The sequence below is a fragment of the Pan paniscus genome, chromosome 2, assembly GCF_029289425.2.
Source record: "Pan paniscus chromosome 2, NHGRI_mPanPan1-v2.0_pri, whole genome shotgun sequence".
NCBI classification, from domain to species: domain Eukaryota; kingdom Metazoa; phylum Chordata; class Mammalia; order Primates; family Hominidae; genus Pan; species Pan paniscus.
In genome coordinates, this window is record NC_085926.1 from 47,972,557 (window position 1) to 47,988,107 (window position 15,551).

The 15,551-nt window shown below is 41.9% G+C and overlaps 1 protein-coding gene across 36 annotated transcripts in view; it reads right to left on the minus strand.

Annotated features, from left to right (window-relative positions):
* Positions 1-15,551, minus strand: part of MAP4 (microtubule associated protein 4) — a 229,206-nt gene that overhangs the window by 153,384 nt on the left and 60,271 nt on the right. The window contains exon 1 of one of the 36 annotated variants that reach the window (XM_063602310.1): positions 9,292-9,436. The exons of the other annotated variants lie outside the window; for them this stretch is intronic. The gene's annotated coding sequence lies outside the window, so the exon portion shown is untranslated. Of the gene's footprint in view, positions 1-9,291; positions 9,437-15,551 lie in introns of those variants that run through there. 36 annotated transcript variants of the gene reach the window in all.

A 15,551-nucleotide genomic window follows, 5' to 3' on the forward strand; every position in this document is an offset into this window, starting at 1 on the left:
TCTTATTTGGAGAGATCTTGATCGCTTTTCGCTTCCGCAAGATATCACACTGGTCCATTACATTGATGACATTATGCTGACTGGATCCAGTGATCAAGAAATAGCAAACACACTGGACTTATTGGTGTGACATTTGCATGCCAGAGGATGGGAAATAAATCCGACTAAAATTCAGGGACCTTCTGTCTCAGTAAAATTTCTAGTGATCTAGTATTGTGGGGCCTGTCGAGATATTCCCTTTAAGTTAAAGGATAAGTTGTTGTGTTTGGTCTCTCCCACAACCAAGAAAGAGGCACAATGCCTAGTGGGCATATTTGGATTTTGGAAGCAACACATTCCTCATTTGGGTGTATTACTCTGGCCCATTTACTGAGTGACCTGAAAGGCTGCCAGTTTTGAGTGGGGTCCAGAACAGGAGAAGGCTCTGCAACAGGTCCAGGCTGCTGTGCAAGCTGCTCTGCCACCTGGGCCATATGACCCAGCAGATCCAATAGTGCTTCATGTGTCAGTGGCAGATGGGGATGTTGTTTGGAGTCTTTGGCAGGCTCCCATAGGTGAATCGCAATGGAGACTTCTAGGATTTTGGAGCAAGGCCCTGCCATCTTCTACAGATAACTACTCTTTTTTTTTTTTTTTTTTTTTTTTTTTTTTTTTTTTTTGAGACGCAGTGTCACTCTGTTGCCAAGCTGGAGTGCAGTGGTGCGATCTCGGCTCAATGCAACCTCCGCCTCCCAGGTTCAAGCGATTCTCCTGCCTCAGCCTCCCAAGTAGCTGGGAATACAGGTGCGTGCCACCACATCCAGCTAATTTTTGTATTTTTAGTAAAGATGGGGTTTCACCATGTTGGCCAGGATGGTCTCAATCTCTTGACCTTGTGATCCGCCCACCTCAGCCTCCCAAAGTGCTGATTACAGCTAACTACTCTCCTTTTGAGAGTCAGCTCTTGGCCTGTTACTGGGCTTTAGTGGAAATTGAATGTTTGACTATGGGTCATCAAGTCACCATGCGACCTGAACTGCCTATCATGAGCTGGGTGCTTTCGGACCCATCTAGCCATAAAGTGGATTGTGCACAGCAGCATTCCATCATCAAATGGAAGTGGTATATACATGATCGGGCTCAAGCACGTCCTGAAGGCACAAGTAAATTACATGAGGAAGTGGCTCAAATGCCCATGGCCTCCACTCCTGCCACCCTGCCTTCTCTCTCCCAGCCTGCACTGATGGCCTCATGGGGAGTTCCCTATGATCAGCTGACAGAGGAAAAGAAGATTAGGGCCTGCTTCACAGATGGTTCTGCATCATATGCAGACACCACCCGAAAGTGGAGAGCTGCAGCACTACAACCCCTTTCTAGGACATCCCTGAAGGACAACAATGAAGGGAAATCTTCCCAGTGGGCAGAACTTCGAGCAGTGCACCTGGTTGTGCACTTTGAATGGAAGGAGAAATGGCCAGATGTGTGATTATATACTCATTCATGGGCTGTAGCCAATGGTTTGGCTGGATGGTCAGGGACTTGGAAGGAGCATGATTGGAAACTTGGTGACAAATTTGGGGAAGAGGTATGTGGATGGACCTCTCTGAGTGGTCAAAGACAAGATATTTGTATCCCATGTGAGTGCTCACCAACAAGTGACCTCAGCGGAGGAGGAGTTTAATAATCTAGTGGATAGGATGACCCATTTTGTGGACACCACTCAGCCTCCTTCCCCTGCCATCGCCCATGGCCAACAAAGTGGCCATGGTGGCAGGGATGGAAGTTATGCTTGGGCTCAGCAACATGGACTTCCACTCACCAAGGCTGACCTGGCTACGGCCACTGCTGAGTGCCTAATTTGCCAGCAGCAGAGACCGACACCAAGCCCTCAGTATGTCACCATTCCTTGGGTGATCAGCCAGCTACCTGGTGGCGGATTGATTATATTGGACCTCTTCCATCATGGAAAGGGCAGAGGATTGTCCTCACTCAAATAGACACTTACTCTGGATATGGGTTCGCCTATCCTGTATGCAATGCTTCTACCAAGACTACCATTTGTGGAATGCTTTTTTGGTTTGTTGTTGTTGTTGTTTTGAGAAGGGGTCTCACTCTGTTGCCCAGGCTGGAGTGCAGTGGCACAATCTTGGCTCATTGCAACATCCGCCTCCCGGGTTCAAGTGATTCTCCTGCCTCCGCCTCCCAAGTAGCTAGGATTACAGGCACCCGCCACCACACCCAGCTAATTTTTGTATTTTCAGTAGAGACAGGGTTTCACCATGTTGGCCAGGCTGGTCTTGAACTCCTGACTTCAAGTGATCTGCCTGCCTCGGCCTCCCAAAGTGCTGGGATTACAGGCGTGAGCCACCGCACCCAGCTGACTCATGGAATGCCTTATCCACCATCATGGTATGCCATGCAGCATTGCCTCTGACCAAGGCACTCACTTTACAGCTAAAGAAGTGCAGCAGTAGGCTCATGCTCATGGAATTCACTGGTCTTACCATGCTCTCCATCATCCTAAAGCAGCTGGATTGACAGAACAGTGGAATGGCCTATTGAAGTCACAATTACAACGCCAACTAGGTGACAATACTTTGCAGAACTGTGGGAAAGTCCTCCAGAAGGCCGTGTATCCTCTGAATCAGCGTCCAATATAAGGTACTGTTTCTCCCATAGCCAGGATTCACAGGTCCAGGAATCGAGGGGTGGAACTGGAAGTGGCACCACTCACCATCACCCCTAGTGATCCACTAGCAAAATTTTTGCTTCCTCTCCTGCAACATTATGTTCTGCTGGCCTAGAGGTCTTAATTCCAGAGGGAAGAATGCTGCCACCAGGAGACACAACAATGATTCCATTAAACTGGCAGTTAAGATTGTCACCTGGACACTTTGGGCTCCTCCTCCCTTTAAGTCAACAGGCTCAGAGGGGAGTTACAGTGTTGGCTAAGGTGACTGACCCAGACTATCAAGATGAAATCAGTCTACAACTTCACAACGGAAGTAAGGAAGAGTATGCATGGAATACATGAGACCCATTAGGGCATCTCTTAGTATTACCATGCCCTGTGATTACTGTCAATGCAAAACCACAACAGCCAAATCCAGGCAGGACTACAAATGATCCGGACCATTCAGGAATGAAGGTTTGGGTCACTCCACCAGGAAAAAAACCCATGACCTGCTGAGGTATTTGGGGAAGGCAAAGTTAATACAGAATGGGTAGAAGAAGGTAGTCATCAATACCAGCTATGACCACGTGACCAGCTGCAGAAATGAGGACTGTAACTGCCATGAGTATTTCCTCCTTCATTTGTTAAAAACATGTTTGTGTATGTATACACATGTACTAATATCTTCACTTTATATTCCCTTTTCCTTTATCATGTGACATAAGATTTATTGATTTCATAACAGCATTTAAGTATTATTAACTTTATGTAATAGTATTTGGGTTGGGGATTGGTGTGTTTCTGGTTGTATGAAGGATAGTTTTATTACATTAGGTGTAATTATGACCTTATTATTGTCTTTATTTTAAGATTACATATGATCTCAGGAGATGTGTATGGGTTCAAGTTGACAAGGAGTGGACTTGTAATGTTAATACTGTCAACTTGATTGGACTGAAGGATGCAATATTGATCCTGGGTGTATCTGTGAGGGTGTTGCCAAAGGAGATTAACATTTGAGTCAGTGGGCTGGGGAAGGCAGACCCAACCTTAACTGGGTGGGCACCATCTAATCAGCCACCAGCGAATATAGAGCAGGAAGAAAAACATGAAGAGATGGGCCTAGCCTCCCAGCCTATATCTTTCTCCCGTGCTGGATGCTTCCTGCCCTCGAACATCGGACTCCAAGTTCTTCATTTTGGGGACTCGGATTGGCTCTCCTTGCTTCTCAGCTTGCAGACAGCCTACTGTGGGACCTTGTGATCATGTAAATCAATACTTAATAAACTCTCCTTTGGAGATATATCCTATTAGTTCTGTCCCTCTAAGAAAATCCTGACTAAAACAAGTAGTGTGGGGCTCGTGACAAAAACTGATAGCTTTGCTGCCAAAGGGGCTCCTGTGGCATGACAGAGCTGTTGTCCACAGCAAATGCCATCTCACACTACTGGAATTCTAAATTCCACTATTTGAATAACTACTGCCGATATCAGGATTTAGCAGCTTTTCTGAAGGAACCATAAATAGGAATTCAATGGTTCCTATAGTAGGAACTGGACTTGGTAATCCCAGCCTGTAATCTCCCAGCACTTTGGGAGGCCAAGGCGGGTGGATCACTTGAAGCCAGGAGATTGAGACCAGCCTGGCCAACACAGTAAAACCCTATCTCTACTAAAAATACAAAAAAAGAATAACTAGCTGGGCGCTAATTTTTATTATTTAGATGGTATGCACCTGTAATCCCAGCTACTCAGGAGGCTGAGGCAGGAAAATCGCTTGAATCCAGGAGGCGGAGGCTGCAGTGAGCCAAGATCACGCCACTGCACTCCAGCCTACGTAACAGAGCAAGACTCCGTCTCAAAAAAAAAAAAAAAAAAAAAAGTTCCTATAGTAGTAGTGGCACACCTGTGACCCATTTACAACAGAAGAATGTGGGTGGGAAGCCCTATTCTATGCTCGTCCAGCCTACTTTACATATAAAGTATTATTGTAACTCCAGATCATGACAGGGAAAATGCTGAGAAATGAGTTCATTAAAGAGCTTTTAAAAGCCTAACAGATTATAATGTCAAAGGGTTCCATGAAAAGCAACTATTCAGTTGCTTTTACTATTCGGTTATGCCATTTCCCTATTCTATCTCTGACAACTATTATTAGTAGTTATCCTTTGGGAGCTGTTATGAACCAAAAACTAAAAAGGATGTCTGTAACTAGTTTTGATAGAGGCAGGAGGCAAACAAATGTCTAGGCAGACAGGGGCGGGTCCTCAGTGAAACCCGAACTTTAATCCGGAAACTGTCCTGGGTAAATCCTGAGATCGGATTAAGAACCTGCCTTCCCGTTTGGCATGATTGATCCCCATCCTTCACCTATTTAACCTGTACCTACCCTTTCCTAATTGGTTTTCTACACTGTCCTGCCCACCTTGGAGTGGTGTCTTCGCTTTGACCTTTTTTGCATACTCATAAACCAATGAGCACACACTCCCATTCTGAACCAATAAAGAGCCCCAGGCTCAGCCATATTACGGAACTTTCCTGTCTTCAGGTAGTAGAACCACCTACCATGTTCTCTCTTTTTGCTAAGAGCTTTCCTTTCGATTAATAAATTCTACTCCACTCACTCTTTGATGTCCACGTGCCTAATTCTTCCGCTCGTGAGATAAGAACCTGGACCTAGTTGAGCTAAGGAGCAAAAATCCTGCATCAGTTTCATGGTCAAAGAGAACTTAAAAGGACATCTGTGCCATCCTTAACAACATACCATAAAAGTCCAAAATTTAATTTTCCCCAGAAATACATAATGACATAAGATGCAATCTACTCAAAACTTTTCCTCATTTAAGGCACAGGGTAAAAATACAGTCAAAAACACCAATACATTTTAAATATCATTTATCAGAATGCAGATTATCAAAGGGCAGCTTTTATCCATTGTAATCTTTCCCCTATCCAACCCTCAGCACCCCCACCCCGCCCCCAGCCACACACTCTCAGATGACTTCCTGGGCTGCATGTGGTTCATGGAATATGAACAGTAGCTGAAATTCAGCCTAAGAGGGTAAAACTGATAGAAAATTATACAATTGGAAAGTGGGAAGGTCATGAAGCTATGAGCACATCTAGCTAGCCACTTAGCATCTGTATTTCATCAACAGTTAAGCTATTCTTTACTTGTCACCACATAAATAGAATATGATTTTAAAATACACACACACACCCCTTATGGAAAATGATCCTAGAAAGGTAATGCTAGTGTCATCTTTCAAGTTAAAGTACTGTTTTTTTTTCCCAGAAATCCCCAGTTTTCAATAAATTAAAGCGATTATCCAATTTTATAGTTATTTTATTCTGAAACATGTATAAGTACAATACACTCTTTAAATGCTCTATAGATGTTAAACTGGTTCAAGTATTCCAAAATTAATTTTAATAAATTCATGTATGAATTTCATCTCACACAGAATCACTTGAAGTTACTTACTATTCGGTTATGCCTTAAATGCTTAGTTACATATTTTATGGATAAAAGGATATGACACTATTATTTTCAAATCTGGATGTTCAGGAGGATCAAAAAATGAACCCTTGTGAATGAGAAGCATTTACTCTAAAAAAAAAACCTCTCACTGACCAATTGACCATTTATACTATTCCTCTTCTATCCATACAGATAATAAAGTTAACTTTAAATAGATTTGTGAGTAAGAGTCAAGAGAATTTGAAAGCTGGGTACAGAAGTCTGTATGCTTTACTGAAGCACCAGTTTAATCTGACACTCACTGTGGCCTTGAATGAGTCACCTTTCAGGGCTGAGTTCTCTAATCTGTAAAATGAGAGTGTTATGTTAAATGTTTACTGAGGTTGATTATTCTATCAGCTACTTGTAATTCAGCTGCATCATTTCAGTTAGCTATAAATAAACCCCCTAAGACCCTCAGTGTGAATATGAACAACTATCATTTCATATTATTTCATATATCAAGTATTCTCATTTATAATTGGGTTGAGGTTTATTAAAAAAAAAAAAAAGCTTTTTGGCAAAGGGAGGGACTGAAAACAAATTCACCAGTGCATGGTGCCCTGCTTGAGCCAATCTGACTGGAGCTTAAGAAACTCCACCCAGTTCTGGCTAACATCAAAGGAGACTCAACACCACTCTGCCAGAAAATAAGCCCTGTATTATCTAACCAGGCACTAAGGGAACACACAGTTTTCAAGCACAGCACTTTGTATATCTGATCTTTCATTCTGATGACATGCCTGAAGTGAAACTATTAGTGAGCCGGGTTTTTTAAAATAGGTAAACTAAGGCAAGAGGCAACTACATGGCATGATGATAAAATACTCTCTTGACTACAATCTCACTATTAAGAGCTAGGTGCTTATAAACAGGAAATAAGGATATATGATGAGGCCACAGTACTTTCTCTGTTGTATGCTTTACTTTGGATAGTTCACAAACTCTGGAATTAATTACTGTACTAAAAATATTTTACAGGTCTATACAGATTAAACAGTGTTAATATCTAACTTAATTACACAGAAGTTCTGAAGAACCTTTTAAGCTCCATGAAGTCCTCCTGAAAATTTTAGGTCATTCGCATCTAGAGCCACTCACTTGGGGTCTGTGCTCATTCTGTCTGATGAGAAATTGGCAATCTGGTTTACCAATGGCCTGTTGCTGTCTCTGTCCTCTTCTATTCACCCCTTGAAAGGTGCTACTATGGGAGCTAAAATGCAGGGAAAAAACTCATGAAAAGCTAGAACAGAGCTTGGGCAAAATGGCAAAACCCCATCTCTACAAAAACATGCAAAAATTAGCCAGGCATGGTGGCACATGCCTGTAGTCCCTGCTACTCAGGAGGCTGAGGTGGGAGGACTGATTGAGCCCAGGAGGTTGAGGCTGCAGTGAGCCACTATTGCACCACTGCACTCCGGCGTGGGCAACAGAGTGAAACCCTGACTCAAAAAAAAAAAAAGCAAGAACAGAAGCCTGATTCCCACCATCATACTCACTTTTCCTAACCACTGTAGTACCTTCATTTTACTGTGTCACATTAGCCAAATTTCTACCGAAATTCATTTGCAGTAGCCAGCATTCTCTTTTTAAAAGTATAGAATCCTATTTCTTAATTTAAAAGTGGGTAAGAAAATGTACACCCCTGGAAAGACCATTGTTCATCCCAGAGATGGTTCTATTGAAGATGTCTGAGTTTTTGGTTCTGGTGTGAAAAAGGAAGAAAAATATTATGGAAACATGGGAACTTTCAGGGAATAAAGCAGATATAGATATGGTATCAAAGTAGGGAAAGGGTATACAGGCCCAGGAGCCCTAGGAGGCAAAAGAAAGGGAGTTAATACAATGCCAAAGACAAGCTTGCTATCTTTCAAAATATCGCCTCCTGTCAGTTTCAGCAGAAAGAAAGAAACTTTCTTCTCAGTGACCTAGACTACTTTGAGGCAAATCATGAGTTCCAAACAACCCATTTAATAAACTTTAAATAATTATTACTAAAGGTAGGATACTGCTTATAATGCTCACTTATATTTTCTCTATAACTGATAGCCTGTCCTTTTTGGGTGGGTGGAGGCGGGGGCGGTTATGGACAAGACACAGAACCATAAAGATATCTGGGTTAATGTTTTCTTTTATACGTTTGTTTTTGCATGACATTTAAATGACAGAGAATTCTAAAGCCAACACTAAGCTGCTATCCTAGGACATTAGTGAGAATGCTGTGGCCAAAATATAGTGCTCGTTCCTCAGGCTTGAAAGGAACCCCACGTTGCCAGTGTGGGAGATCATTTATAATCTTGATGGATACAGGTATAGCCTGCTTCATAATAATTTAATATTCAACATCAGATTTTTTTTTTAGTATGCCTAGCAGGTTTTTAGTTACTAATTAACTTTATTACCCAGATTTGTTTCTTACTGAACTTCTTTCAGAGGCCTGTTATACATCAAGCTGAACTTTGTCTGGCAGCTGTGCTGTTTTTAATTTATTTAACCACAAAACCTTGATTTATACTTTCAAGCAAAATGATATTTTACTTAAAAATAAATCTTTAGCAAGGATGTCTACAGGAATCAACTACCAACTTACACAGTTCACAGACACATATGATTCCTCAGACAAATCTGAATTTCTCCTGCTTCTCCTCCAAACCAGACTTGCAGATAGCAACAGACAACTGAGGAAGATCTTGACTATCCTGAGCAATAAACTACAACCCCCCTGTAGAATATATTAACTGTCCACCCCTAGGTTCCTCCCTACACAGTTCAAGGACAACAGCTGTGCTATTACAAACTGATGGAATTTCCAGGCTTGACAGGGTTCTGTTCGTAACCACCATTTGTCCTGTTCATCATAGGATTAGCAACAGCAGAGAGCCCTTGATTACTAGAATAGCTGAGGCCATCACAAAGCTACATTCCTACATGAAAGAACACACTGATATAGGTTTAAAGAAGTTATATTTTACTTTCATGTAGTTACCAGAGTCCCCCCCACCCCCTATTTAAGGGAGCCCTGTTCTCTGGATATAAAAATACTGTATACACTTGCACACACATACTCACATACATAAAACCTTGCATCATAAAGTTAAAAGGCTACCTTGCTTACTTACAGGAACTATCCAGGCAGCTTGTGTTCAGTCCTGACTAAATGCATTTTGGATCAGGCACCTGCCTTCAACATTTCTGTCCAAATGAATTTCAATCTATTTCTCCAGGAAGAACACACCAGATACCTCCCACTGTTAGCCATGTGATACAGGCAGCATGATGTCTGAAGTCTGGTTACGGTTATGTAGGCCAAAATAAGAAATGACAATGACACAGCACTTACATTTCTGATATCACCAACCTTAAGAATGAATCTTCCATTTTATCTGAATTTTTTAAATGAGTAAAACTTTAAAAGATTCTTAATACCTAACCCCTCAAAATTTTGAAAAAGACAAGGAGCATTTTTTTTAAACTTTACATTTATCCCACTTCCTTCCTCTAACACAGGAAAACATTCAGAGTTAATCTATACCAATCCAAAAATTATTTCTAACCACATTCTAAAGGCATTTTTTTTTTTGAGACAGGGTCTTGGCCTGTTGCCCAGGCTGGAGAATGCAGTGGCATGATCTCAGCTCACTACAACCTCCGCCTCCTGGGTTCAAGTGATTCTCCTAACTCAGCCTCCTGAGTAGCTGCGATTGCAGGCATGCACACCACCATGCCTGGCTAATTTTTGTATTTTCAGTAGAGACGAGGTTTCATCATGTTGGCCAGACTGGTCTCAAACTCCTGGCCTCAAGTGATCCACCCATCTTGGCCTCCCAAAGTGCTGGGATTACAGGCATGAGCCACCATGCCTGGCTCTAAAGGCTTACACCAGTTGAACTGATCTAGGATCCAATCCCCTCACGTTAATAGATGAAAAAAAAATGAGAAATGGAAAAAACAAGTCACTTACAAATGAGGCTGAGACAAAGGATCGGCGAAAAGAGCCACAGAACACCAAAAACAGAAGCAGAGCATGACAAAATAAGCAAAACCTTACAGTTTTGTAGTTTCTGCTTTTATCTAACACAATGACTTCGCTGTACTTCATATACCTTTTGAATTATACCTGCTTATACATACCTTTACCTACCTACTACTTATACCTACCTATCTTTTCTTCTGCAAGGAGGGAGGCAGGCAGGAAGAATCCTGAACATCAGGAAAACATTCCACCTGATCTTTAAAGGGACCCCAATGCCTAGATGTCTTTTTCTTTTTTCTTTTTTTTTTTTTTTTGTAAATCCAAACTCTTACGTGTAATATCAAGGCTGACTGAGAAGACTCAGTCCTATCACCTACCATAATCATCAGCAGCTTTCCATGTAGGGTCTCCCTACAATTTAGTCACATGGGACCATCTACCATCTTACATTATCACTGTACACCCTATGCTCATTTGCTCTCCAAACTTGAAGTTATCTTCTCTCCCTCCTCATTTGTGAAAGTCTTGAAATCAAGGTCCACATAAATTGTCTTACCACCTTTTCTGTGACTGCTTTTTAGAATCTTTCTCCCAGTAGTATTCAGAACTAATACATCATCTGTACTTGTAACAGTAGAGTCTGATCTATACTGTAGTTCAGTGGTCCCCAAACCTTTTTGGCACCAGGGACAGGTTTCGTGGAAAACAATTTTTCCACAGATAGCAGGAGGGGTGAGAGGGAGGAGATGGTTTCGGGATGAAACTCTTCCACCTCCGATCATCAGTCATTAGATTCTCACAGGAGCATGCAACCTAGATCCATCGCATGTGCAGTTCACAATAGGGTTTGCGCTCCTATGATAATCTAAAACCACTGCTGATCTGACAGAAGGCAGAACTCAGGCACACTTATCGCAAAGTTAATGTAATGCTGTTCACCTGCTGCTCACCTCCTGCCGTGCAGCCCAGTTCCTGACTGGCCATGGACTGGTACCAATCTACAGACCGAGGGTTGGGGACCCCCCACTGTAGTTAGTTGTATATACCAGCTCCTGTAAACTGCTGGGTCCCAGAAGAGAGGACCACATCAAAGTGATGTGCACACCTTCTCTGTTCCTAGTAGATTACACAGGAGACAGGCCAAAATGATAAAAACCAACAAAACAAGGGGCTAAAAACACATTTCTAAAATGACACAATGGAAGTTATTAGAAATTGAATCTAATTTGAAATTAATCAGAAGTTCCAAAATTACAAAAACTCTTCACAACTAGAAAAAGAATAAACAGATTCAAGGTTGAAAGGTTATCACCAATTACAAATATTCACCTTGACTAGGTGTGGTGGCTCATGCTTGTAATCCCAGCACTCAGTACTTTGGGAGGCTGAGGTGGGTGGATTATGAGGTCAAGAGATTGAGACCATCCTGGCCAACAAGGTGAAACCCCTCTCTACTAAAAATACAAAAATTAGCCGGGCGTGGTGGTGTGCACCTGTAGTCCCAGCTACTCGAGAGGCTGAGGCAGGAGAATCACTTGAACCTGGGAGGTGGAGGTTGCAGTGAGCCAAGATCGTGTCACTGCACTCCAGCCTGGGTGACAGAGTGAGACTCTGTCTCAAAAAAAAAAAAAAAAAAAAAAAAAAATTCACCTATTTTCTTCCACTTTCTAAATACAGTTTGTACAAGAGCAAGCATGTTGTCTGGAATTATAGAAAGAAAGCCAGTAAGGAGTAACCATACAAACCAGCTCTCCATGCTGGTCATCTTATCATTATTAGGCATAGCAATAAAAATAGCTCTCTCTGCTTTTAGAAAAGCATGACATGATGCAATGTGGCAAAAACAAATATTCAAGATGGTCGACCAGTTACTGGCCTGGCATGGTGACTCACACCTGTAATCCCAGAACTCTGGGAGGCCAAAGCAGGAAGACCACTTGAGCCCAGGAATTCAAGACTAGCCTGGGCAAGATGGCAAGACACCATCTCTACAAAAAAAAAGTTTTTAATTAGCTGGGCATGGTGGTGTGTGCCTGTAGTGCCAGCCTCTCAGGAGGCTGAGGCAGTAGGATTCCTTGAGCCCAGGAGCTTGAGGATGCAGTGAGCTATGATTACAACACTGTACTCCAGTCTGGGCGAGAAAGTGAGACCACATCTCTGAGGGACAGAGAGAGAAAGAGAGAAAGATATCAGCCACTACCATCATGTTAATATGATCACATAAATATTAAAACTTTATAATTATTAAAATATTAGATCTCTATAGTTATCAGCTCATATATCTGTCAGAAAGTAATAAGCATATCATGTAACTTTAGGATGACTTAGTGCTGAGGAGATTGGAAGAAAGGAAGAATATTCATACTTGATCAGCTCTTAGCTTTTGAGAACTATTTTATTAAAGAAAAAACTCTCTTTTGGCTGGGCATGGTGGTTCATGCCTATAATCCCAACATTCTGGAAGGCTGAGGCAGGAAAACTGCTTGAGCCCAAGAGTACAAGACCAGCCTGGGCAACACAGTTGAGACTGCGTCTCCACAGAAAACATTTTAAAATTAGCCTGCACACCTGTGGTCCCAGCTACTTGGGAGGCTGAGGTGGACGGATCACTTCAGCAGGGGAAGTTCAAGGCTGCAGTGAGCCGTGATAGCACCACTGCACTCCAGCCTGGGCTACAGAGTGAGGCCCTGTCTTGAAAATAATAGATAACAAAAGAAAAACTTCTCCCATTAAGCAAAGTGAAGTTTCACTCTATTTTATATCAGTGAAAATAAAGAAAAGTGGAAGGTAGAAGAGGACATAGGAATTTGTGCTGCCAATTCTATAATTTTTGTTTTGTTTTGTTTTTTGTGGGGTTTTTGAGACACAGATTTTTGTATTTTTAGTAGAGACAGGGTTTCACCATGTTGGTCAGGCTGGTCTTGAACTCCTGACCTCAAGTGATTCACCTGCCTCAGCCTCCCAAAGTGTTGGGATTACAGGTGTGAGCCACCATGCCCACCCTTGTAATTGTTTATTTACAATGTGTGTCCCACCCAGATTTCCCCTTACGCTTGAGTTCCTCGATGGCTAGGATAGCATCTTTCTCACCTTTTATCCTGGACATCTAAATATAATAAACTTGAAACCTCATAGGCTCTCATTAAATGCACATTTGTCCTGCTAGGTGCGCTCTGCTCCATACCATGATACCAGCCTTCTCTTGCTGGGGTTGATGTTTGCACAGCTGGAAGCACCCTCATAGTTCTTCTAAGTATTGGTTCTAGGCACGACTAAGGGTAGAGTAGCTCAGCTTTTCTGAGCAAGAAGGAGAAGATACAAACTCTATGGGAGTATTTAACAAGCATTTTGTAGTCGTGGCAAAGGCCTTACTTTGACCTAATATCTTACAGATGCTTTCAAAAAGGAGGGGGGGAATATCATTATTAAATGAAAATTGAACAGCAAAAGTTGAAGAGATCTTTCAAGTTATTAGTAATATAACTTTTAATATTTTACCTGAAATACAAGTAAAAATCTGAGTTAAAAGTATTAAAAAACAAAAAACAAAAAAAACACGCTGGATCAGAATTGTTCAGGGACAGGGTTAAGCAATATGAGTATTATTTGTTGTTGTTGTTTTGTTTTTTTTAGAGACAAGTCACACTATGTTGCCCAGGCTGGAGTGCAGTGGCACATGATCTTGGCTCACTGCAACCTCCGCCTCCCAGGTTCAAGCAATTCTCCTGCCTCAGCCTCCTGAATAGCTGGGACCACAGGCGTGCGCCACCACATCCGGCTAATTTTTGTATTTTTAGTAGAGACAGGGTTTCACCATGTTGGCCAGGCTGTTCTCAAACTCCTGACCTTGTGATCCGCCCGTCTTGGCCTTCTAAAGTGTTGGGATTACAGGCGTGAGACACCACGCCCGGCCTAATCTATAGATTTAACATAACCCCAAGCAAAGTCCAGTAGGTTTTTTCTTTTCAAATCAAACTGAAAAGTTGATCCTAAGTTTTACATAGTAATTTAAAAAGTCAAGAACAGCTAAGATAATCTTTGAGAACAAACTTAGAGGAACTTAAACTACTGGATATCAAAACTTACTGATGGATTGAACCATGTGAAAATGCTGAAAACTGATGAGTTTCTAACCTATGGCAATGTCATATATTTGAAACTAAAAATACATAAATATAGTAATGAAAACATTGTGGTACCTGCACAATCACCAAGAAAGAGGCCAATGTACTTGGTGCGCTGAACATATGGAAAAAAAAACAAAACAAGAGGCCAATGAAAGAAAACGGTTTTGAAACGGAACCACATGCATATGGATACTTAATATCTGACAAATGTGACACTGCAAAATAGTGGGGGAATTAACTGTCTTTTCAATAAGTGGTGCTGGGTCAACTGGATATTTTGAGCTCTACCTCACAGTATATACAAAAAGTAATTCCAGGTGGATGGCAGCCCTAAATGTGAACGGTAAACAATAACATGGCGAATATTTTCATGATCACGGAGGCAGATGAAGAAAACGAACAGACAATGGAGAGAGTAGAGAGACAGGGACAAAAGAAGGAAAAAAGAAAAGCATAAAGAAGAGGATGAGGTGGGAGGATCATTTGAGCCCAGGAATTTGAATACAGCCTCGGCAAGGTGGCAAGAAGGGAGGGAGGGAAATTCCCCTCAGCAGTACTTACCAACTTACAAGAAACAGATGGGCTTATTTCTAATTGTAACACTAAATGATTTTTTTTTAAAAATGAAGTGATGCCTTTAAAACTGAGAAAAACTATTTTGAAGCTAGATTTTTACAGCCAACTCATCCATTAAGTGAAGGCTAAAATGGGAAATTCAAACACACAATTTAAAAAAAAAATTATTGGCTGGGCGTGGTGGCTCATGCCTGTAATCCCAGCGAGGCTGAGGCGAGTGGATCACAAGGTCAAGAGATGGAGACCATCCTGGCCAACATGGTGAAACCCCGTCTCTATGAAAAATACAACAAAATTAGCTGTGCGTGGTGGCGTGCGCCTATAGTCCCAGCTACTCAGGAGGCTGAGGCAGAAGAATCACTTGAACCCGGGAGGCGGAGGTTGCAGTGAGCCAAGATTGCGCCACGGCACTCCAGCCTGGGCAACAGAGCGACACTCCATCTCAGGGGGAAAAAAAAAAAAAAAATTTATTTTCCAGGCATTCTTTCTGAAAATGAACTTCAGCACAGACTCCAGGAAATGAAAAATGAACACAGCATCCTATTAAAGCTGCAATATCCCAAAAATAGTACCATTAGCCTACAAGAGAAATGAAATGCAATCCTAGGATGACGATAATGCACTAGGATCTAGAAACAACTCTGTCCAAAATTAACCTTTCCACAGTGTAATTTAAAAAGACCAATGACTTAGACATGTGGTG